Below are 9,823 nucleotides of genomic sequence, written 5' to 3'. Positions count from 1 at the left end.
TTTCAAAATTTTTTTTTGAACTGTCAAGGCTTGCTAAATTTAACACTGAGAAAAAAATTTCATATATATTTATTTCAGACTGATATCAATTTATAGCAATTAATGAAACATGTCCAACATACTCCATTATAAAATCAATCTTGGCATTTAATTCAAATCTCATAGTTTTTTTTAAAGCGTGAAAGATAACGTCTCGGTCCACGAAGACCGTATGAGGTCTGACATTTATATTAATAAAGATCTTGTCAAACTTGAAATGTCTGATAATTTCATCGTAATTAAACTTACACGAATTCCCGCAGAAGCTGTTCCAGTTTCATCAAATGTTCTTCTTAACTAAGTGTATCTGGCTATGATCATTTATTGGTGGACTTGGAAAACGTGATTCAGACATTTCTTCACATAAATTTAATAATTGATGACGCAAACGCGAGAATAGGCAACGAAATGGAAAATATATTGGTCCTAATATGATATGTCAAAATTCTCGTAAGTCCAACGAACCGATAGTCAATCAAAGAGGAAGAAAATCTTCTTATTTGATTAAAAAAATTTTTAGACTTGAATCATCGATGAATGCAAAAGCATTGGGGTTTTTTTGAATTTGTGTGGATATTAGTGTTTGTGTGTAGGAAACACGATTTTCTTCGTCCTGTTGAAAGCTTAATAATTTTTGTCCATTTTGTCGAAAATTTCTCAAATTACGCTTAAAGATTTAATTTTTCGGAGGTTTAATAGTGTGGGTGCGCCTGGAGGTGGACGGAGTCGCGCCTCCCGTTTTGTACGGCTAACAGGTCAGTGAGACCTGCCCACGTCAAGATGGCGGGTCTGATTCGTTACAGCGTCACTCGTCGCGAGTGGAGGAAGTTGATGGGTCTGACGATAGAGCGGCGGCGGCGATACTCGAATAAAGGACATGAACAACGTATAAAATCAACAACAATTTATTAAGACTAAAAGCTAGAATGAAATAGGGGCGAGCTACCGTCGCCTAAGTTTCAATGCGCGGAGGGAGAGTTTACACTACGTGGGTAGGTCATACCTCTGTGTCCGAGTGGATCTTGTCTCCGTTCAAGAGATCCTCGGCTCCGGTTCCTGTCGTTCGGGCGGGTTTCGTCGGGTTCGAGACGCACACACACTGGTTAAAGGACACTACGTAACCGACCCCTTTTTCCGCTCTCGTCGCCCTTTTATCGTCTCGGGTCACGTTTTGCTTTTTCACCAACCAGGATTATTCGAATGTTGTTCCTCATGATTCATGTTTTCTCCGTGGGAACCAAACAATAAAATATTTTATTATTAGCGTTTTGGTTCCGACGAGTTCGAATTTTCACAATAGGATTAAATTTTGGTGGTTAAATGTCGATACGGTGGGGAGAGGAGAAAGAATTGTATGATAAATCTCGAATATGGTCGGACTTAAGACGATTTTTCGCATTATTAGCATTCACAATTTTTTCATAAACACCTTCCCTACCCTCAAAATTAAGGTTGATGCCATGTTATAATAATTAAAATTATGAAAAATTTTTTCATAAAATTTCATAGGAGATAACACTACAAACCCAGTTCCTAATGATGACAAAAAGTTAAAGAACTCGCTGCAGGGTTTTTTTATTGTTTAGTTGAAAGTATTAAAACTTCAGAAACGTAATGGTAATATACCTACTTTATTGGCTTAATGTGTAGAGTACATATTATAAATTTAAGATATACATTTTTAATATCGATATTAGAAGCGTATACAATCGATCTTCCAAATAATAGCCATTTCTAATCAGAGGCTATTAAACTTTTTCCTTACAATTAACTTTTAAATAAGGAGTTTACTTCGAAAAACAGCCATGTCGTATGTCTTTTCTTGTCTTTTACATTAGGCAAAAGCTACTAGGCTATGGTGTTTCGGGGTAAGTTGTGACGTGCGATGTGACGTAGTTAGTAATGATATATTTTTTATACTCGTAGAATAACGCTTTCCGCGAATACTTCTAAAAGCAACTGGCTCCTATTCAGGCGTTACAGACGTGGAAAAAACCCGACGTGGTCAGCCGGCCCCGGCGACGAGACAAGGCTATATCTCAGTCCACTTGCCACATATTAACCATTATTAAAATGTTTTAATTAGAGTAAATGCAAGAGGGTTTTTTCAAAGATAGTAAAGTAAAAACGATTAAAAACAGAGTTCCTAAACCGAAATCACAATATATATGACGTGCCGTATGATTTATTCTGACATGTAACTTTGGACACATGTGCCCTTAGTTTGTCAACTCACGTGCATACTAAAGGCAAGAGGTTACGTCACTCATTATCTTTAAGTAAGCTTCACCCATACTTACTTTCGGTTATCCGGCATGTTCGGAAATATTTTATTCATCTGTTTAAGAAATATCCAGATTATAGACAGTGCATTGTATATGTCTTTGTTCGGGTTTTTCAGTAATAATTTCTTCAGCAATTTCAATAATATATTATTTTTATATTTTATTCTTTCTTCTTATTTTGGAGAAACTGACGTCAATAATATAATACAATCATAACTTATCAGATCTCGTTTTCAAATTATAAATATTTATACATCAATCTATATAAAATTCTATGATGGATAGGTAGGCTGTTATAAAACAGCCCTACATAGTCCTATTTTAAATAATTTATTGCGTTACTTACATCGCGGTGCATCAGATGTCAACCAAACTGACGAGTCACTCAGTTTCTATTCTAGATTTCTCATCGGCCATTTAAATGCAAGAAGTACAACAAAAATGTTTTATAAAGCGGCCCTCGATATTCCTGATTTACTCTAATGTGATTACATAAATGACAGATACTTTATGCTTCCTCCTTCATGTTACATGCGCGAATTACAAATGAGAATTGAAGAAACTATACCCGTGTATAGCTTCAACATGTTATTCAAATTATGGTAGTAATTTCAATTTCACGTAATTGTTTGTTGTGTTAAGAGAAATCAAATCGAATCTCTGTAATGTCAACATTCGAAAAATAAAACCTGAACACGTTGTGCATTACAACAGTCGTATAACATAAGTTAATTACAATTGTGTTTCAATGTTCACTATGAAACAACGTTCTTTAGTATATTTATATATTTTTTTACATGCTACAATTTAACGTTTAGCATCCAGTTGCAACTCTTTTGGCTTTTGTTCATTAATTTACATGCAAAAAAATGAAAAACTTAACTGTCATTCGTTGAAACTTTGTGTTATTACATTTTATGAGTATTGTTGTTGAAAAAAGTAGAATATAATAAAAAAAGTTCATAGGAACAAGAAACTACTTTAACGAATATAGCATTATTACCTTAAATTTTAAATATGATTAAAAATTAATTAACAATATTGAATGTCCTGACTTTGCATTTTCTGCATCTAATCCTTTTAATTTTGTTTACAAGAATTTCTGTAAGAAATACTACAAAAGAGATCAAATATCCTGTAACTAATAAATACAGTAGACCCATAATATCATTTATTTCCAGAGGTTCTTCGTTATTATTATCGACTGTCTTACCATCGTAAAAGACTTCGTTTCTTCTTTTTTCTTCAAGAATATCTCTGTCAATTTTCCCTGATAATCCACTTTGTTCAATACGATTTACCCTGTTAAATATAATTACATACTATTACTCTTCTGTATTACATGTCTGTATATATAGAGTACATTACTTCAGTTATGCAACATATTAAAGATGTTTGAGTTACTAAAATTATTCAAACTTTTGCAAGCTAAAAGTTCGTGTGTGCCATTATATATGAGACTTGAACATTTACGGAGTTTGGCTTATATGGAACGTTCTGGTACCAATCTACGGCATATACCCAGGTAGATGCGGTTCATTTGTATTATCGATATGTCTCGTAATTTTACAAGAATTAGAAATACAGCTTGTGTATTAATTAATGAGTATGAGATATTGATCGCTTAGTTGTTGCAAATTACTCATTTGTTAGACATGTTGCCTTTTGAAACAGTGTTATGGAAGGTTACCTTTCTGGTTTTGCAATACCACGGAGTTGGCTATAGTAACTGTTAAATTTATGATTATCTTCAGTTATTCCACTCTACAAGAAACTAAACGCAACGGGAAAGTTGTTCTGTCATATTGTAAGAAAAAATAAAATAAATTTTACATATTACCAGATACATTAAACTAAAGCGCTAACATTATAAGGAAGTATACTAATTGGTTTAGCTGAAATGACGTGTCTACTAATGTTCAGTAGCATTATCCGCTAGAAAATTGTAAGTGATACAAACACATTTTTCATACTTACGTTTTTGCGATTTTTTCAGCATAATTCACTTTGACTAAGTTGATTTGTATTAACTGAAATTTTGTAAACAATATGTCTTTTGATACGAAAACATCTTCTTTTTGCCGGTTGGTCATACTCAGTTCGATTTTCTGTCTTGCTGCTAGCACGGCGTGAGTTCCATTAAGTACTTTTTTAATTGGTTTATTATATGGCTCGTTATACTTTTGAACCTTTTTAACGTTTTCATAAAAGATTTTGACTTCGTCATCTCTAATGATTTTCCTTTCGTAGTACTTCTACAAATATATGAATTAATGAAATTCGTGTAAATTAATATACACACAAAACTTTAATATTTTTATAGAGGATCTAAGTTGCTGTTGCAAATTCATAATGCTTTAGAATTTATGTATAATCAAATTTAATTATAATTATTTTCAAGATATTATAATTTTTTCAGTTGCGAGTTAACTGCATCAGGCATTCTAAACAAAAATGTCTTGTACGTGTAGATTCATATAAAGTATACTCTGATAAATACGAATATAAGAACAATATTACGTGTTTCAAGTTAAATTAAAAGATACAATTTTATAGAACTAAAATTATTTTTAATAAAATGATACGTACGTATAAATAAAGTCGATTAAAGTAAAAATTTTCATGACTATACTTAAACAAAGTGATATTGTATCTTCCTTCTTTCACCGATTCAGCCAATTCCTGAAATGTCTGAGGAATGGTTTCTGTTCCAGGATTAACCATGAACGATGGCAAAGTGCCTACGTATGCTGATGTCAGAACAAATGCAATCAGGATCCAACAGCCAATCAGGATACGAAACGTCATGAGAAAATAACGATTTATTGTTGTGTCTGGAAAATAAAAAAATAATAGTAATAGGAAATAATAGTTAATTACTGACAACAGAAATAAATACGTTTTAGTTTTGGAAATTATGATTTCTTATTAAATAACTATACAATATTTTTGTAAGTGTCATATGTAACGATTTTGAAATTTCTCCTATAAAGTTTTAAACGAACAGATGTGAGCACAGTTATAACACTAATTAGGTTAATGTTATCTTAAGTTCCAAGATGGCGGCTCGCCTCTGATTCCAGCAAGGAAGTAGTGGGGACGCACGTTTTCCTAAACCTAACCTATTCTAATAAATTACCATAATTATTAGTAACCAAATTATTAGAATAGGTTAGGTTTAGGAAAACGTGCGTCCCCACTGTTTCCTTGCTGGAATCAGAGACGAGCTGCCATCTCGGAACCTAAGGTAACGTTAACCACTAATTATCGTCATTTGATATTAAAAATCATGACACCGCATTTCATTACTGACAAGATATCATTTCACTACTCTATTCTTATGCATTATTCTCGTTAAATATTCGGTCTATGGAAATTGACGTCGTGCATAATATAATATACTCACCTTGTCGAAGGAAGTTTCTCAATATAATCCAAAATAAGGTGGAAAATTTTGGCATTTTATTGTTTCTATACTCATTCTCTTTCTTCGTTATTTCATACGAAGTTAACAAAATGATTAGGAAAGAAAAAGGAATGCAAATCCAAATCTGAAATAGAAAATTTACATATTCATTTTATATTTTTTAAAATATTAATGTTTTTATAATACAGTAAAACCTGCAATTACGACCATCCGTAAATTGCAGCTGTTTGTTCAGGAATGTTCTCCTGTATATAAAATAACCTCCAAAGACCACTTTATATAAAATTTTCAAGTTTCTTTGAGTGCCAGTTGTTGAGAGGTCCTAGAGTATATTATATTAAAAAATTTTAAAATTATAGAAAGCTAAATCGTAGGCATCTTTGTTACGGTTAAAAAATTGAAATCTTTGAATTTTTCAATACCAATTACATTAAAAATACGTTTCATTTCGTTATATTTCACATGGATTTGTTATAGCCTAGCAGCGGTCAAATAAATGACACCACTAAACCCTTTTAGTTGGATCCGTGTTTGTGCTTTGTCATCGTTGCTGCCGCGTGGTTTTTCTACTATTTTTCTAATAGAAAAAGTAATGTTCAAAATAACCACTCAGTCGGTTAACGAAACACAAAGTTTATATTTATAATACAAATGTACAAAATGATACAAAGTAGCGTTACAATTAATTATGCACAAACACTAGTCCGAGCAACAACCGACTATATCCGTACAAGTTCGTCGGAACAACTACTTACGATCTCGCAAGCAGACTTATAATTAACAACATCTCCGAGTCAGGAACAAGTTAGTACTAAACCACTGGAGTTCACTTTCCCCAGATTTCCGTAACGTCCAACGAGAGAGATAGTTAGAACTTCGATCACAACGATCCTCCCCGATCCGATCCAATCTTAAATAGTCGACGGCGTTCGAACCCTACTTCAATCAAATTCGAACGTTTCCACAACGTCCGGCCAACGGTCAATTTCCGCCAGCCAATCGTCCGTCTGTCGTCGATTTGAAACTCAACGGTCCTTCTAACGTTTCTTCCGTTATGAAAGTTCGTTATATTAAAACAGGGTGGAAATCGCTCGCCTAGGCGATTTCATACCCTACAGAAAAGATTTTCATATTCATGTGTTAAATAAATATTTTTCCTTGAAGCATATATCCCTTGGCAGATGGTTCACGTGTTGCCTTGATTTATACTACGACTTAATGAATCTGATAAGTTATCAAACGTTTAATATTTCTTTCCCCATGTAAATTTTGATTCGTACAGCTAAAAAATGTCATTTAATATATAGAAAAAATAATAATTTTTGAAACATACCATTGCATCGAAAGGTTTTACCAAGATAAAGGCTTTATCTAATGGTCTTGCAGCACGTATTGCAAATGTAGTTGGAATGTGAGTTACGGACGAAGAATAAGAAACGTAAGATTTTCTGGTATTAACAGCAGAGATGGAGATATCTCCCTAGTAAATTAAATTTCGTTATAGTAATACATTTTAAAATTTAACAATTGCTAGATATAGATTTATTACCTCACTTGCAAACAATGGAGTTATAAACCTAAAACGACACAAATAAAATGAATTTAACACTTCTAATATGATTTACGTACACTGTATGAAAGAAAACGTACTTGAAATGAAGCACGTCTGCTAGTAGTTCAATATATCTCCGAGTATATGTTTTTTTCTTCTCGTCTATGTCAGTTTCCTAGAAAACAAGTTATTATTGTTATTTAATTTTAAATATTACTGTGTTTAAATTTCAGTTTAATTGTTTAATAGTTATTTTTCCTCGTTATTGGATATATTTTTCTGAAAATACAAATATCTAAAAAAGCTTTGAATGAATTACACGTGTAAAAAATTTCTAAAGCGGATTATGACTGGTTGAATTAGAAATGTTTTCAATAGAAAGCGGATTATGACTGAGTTGAATTAGAAATGTTTTCAATAGAAAGCAGATTATGACTGATTGAATTAGAAAAGTTTTCAATAGAGAGCGGATTATGACTAGTTGAATTAGAAATGTTTTCAATAGAAAGCGGATTATGACTGATTGAATTAGAAATGTTTTCAATAGAAAGCGGATTATGACTGATTGAATTAGAAAAGTTTTCAATAGAAAGCGGATTATGACTGGTTGAATTAGAAATGTTTTCAATAGAAAGCGGATTATGACTGATTGAATTAGAAATGTTTTCAATAGAAAGCAGATTATGACTGATTGAATTAGAAAAGTTTTCAATAGAAAGCGGATTATGACTGGTTGAATTAGAAATGTTTTCAATAGAAAGCGGATTATGACTGATTGAATTAGAAATGTTTTCAATAGAAAGCAGATTATGACTGATTGAATTAGAAAAGTTTTCAATAGAAAGCGGATTATGACTGGTTGAATTAGAAATGTTTTCAATAGAAAGCGGATTATGACTGATTGAATTAGAAATGTTTTCAATAGAAAGCGGATTATGACTGATTGAATTAGAAATGTTTTCAATAGAAAGCGGATTATGACTGGTTGAATTAGAAATGTTTTCAATAGAAAGCGGATTATGACTGGTTGAATTAGAAATGTTTTCAATAGAAAGCGGATTATGACTGATTGAATTAGAAATGTTTTCAATAGAAAGCGGATTATGACTGGTTGAATTAGAAATGTTTTCAATAGAAAGCGGATTATGACTGGTTGAATTAGAAATGTTTTCAATAGAAAGCGGATTATGACTGATTGAATTAGAAATGTTTTCAATAGAAAGCGGATTATGACTGGTTGAATTAGAAATGTTTTCAATAGAAAGCGGATTATGACTGATTGAATTAGAAATGTTTTCAATAGAAAGCGGATTATGACTGGTTGAATTAGAAATGTTTTCAATAGAAAGCGGATTATGACTGATTGAATTAGAAATGTTTTCAATAGAAAGCGGATTATGACTGATTGAATTAGAAAAGTTTTCAATAGAAAGCGGATTATGACTGGTTGAATTAGAAATGTTTTCAATAGAAAGCGGATTATGACTGATTGAATTAGAAATGTTTTCAATAGAAAGCGGATTATGACTGATTGAATTAGAAATGTTTTCAATAGAAAGCGGATTATGACTGATTGAATTAGAAATGTTTTCAATAGAAAGCGGATTATGACTGGTTGAATTAGAAATGTTTTCAATAGAAAGCGGATTATGACTGGTTGAATTAGAAATGTTTTCAATAGAAAGCGGATTATGACTGGTTGAATTAGAAATGTTTTCAATAGAAAGCGGATTATGACTGATTGAATTAGAAATGTTTTCAATAGAAAGCGGATTATGACTGATTGAATTAGAAAAGTTTTCAATAGAAAGCGGATTATGACTGGTTGAATTAGAAATGTTTTCAATAGAAAGCGGATTATGACTGATTGAATTAGAAATGTTTTCAATAGAAAGCGGATTATGACTGGTTGAATTAGAAATGTTTTCAATAGAAAGCGGATTATGACTGGTTGAATTAGAAATGTTTTCAATAGAAAGCGGATTATGACTGATTGAATTAGAAATGTTTTCAATAGAAAGCGGATTATGACTGATTGAATTAGAAATGTTTTCAATAGAAAGCGGATTATGACTGGTTGAATTAGAAATGTTTTCAATAGAAAGCGGATTATGACTGAGTTGAATTAGAAATGTTTTCAATAGAAAGCAGATTATGACTGATTGAATTAGAAAAGTTTTCAATAGAAAGCGGATTATGACTGTTGAATTAGAAATGTTTTCAATAGAAAGCGGATTATGACTGATTGAATTAGAAATGTTTTCAATAGAAAGCAGATTATGACTGATTGAATTAGAAAAGTTTTCAATAGAAAGCGGATTATGACTGGTTGAATTAGAAATGTTTTCAATAGAAAGCGGATTATGACTGATTGAATTAGAAATGTTTTCAATAGAAAGCGGATTATGACTGGTTGAATTAGAAATGTTTTCAATAGAAAGCGGATTATGACTGATTGAATTAGAAATGTTTTCAATAGAAAGCGGATTATGACTGATTGAATTAGAAATGTTTTCAATA

Source organism: Centruroides vittatus, unplaced genomic scaffold (genome assembly GCF_030686945.1).
Source record: "Centruroides vittatus isolate TY-2023 unplaced genomic scaffold, ASM3068694v2 contig_939, whole genome shotgun sequence".
NCBI classification, from domain to species: Eukaryota; Metazoa; Arthropoda; class Arachnida; order Scorpiones; family Buthidae; genus Centruroides; species Centruroides vittatus.
This window is presented reverse-complemented; position numbering follows the sequence as displayed.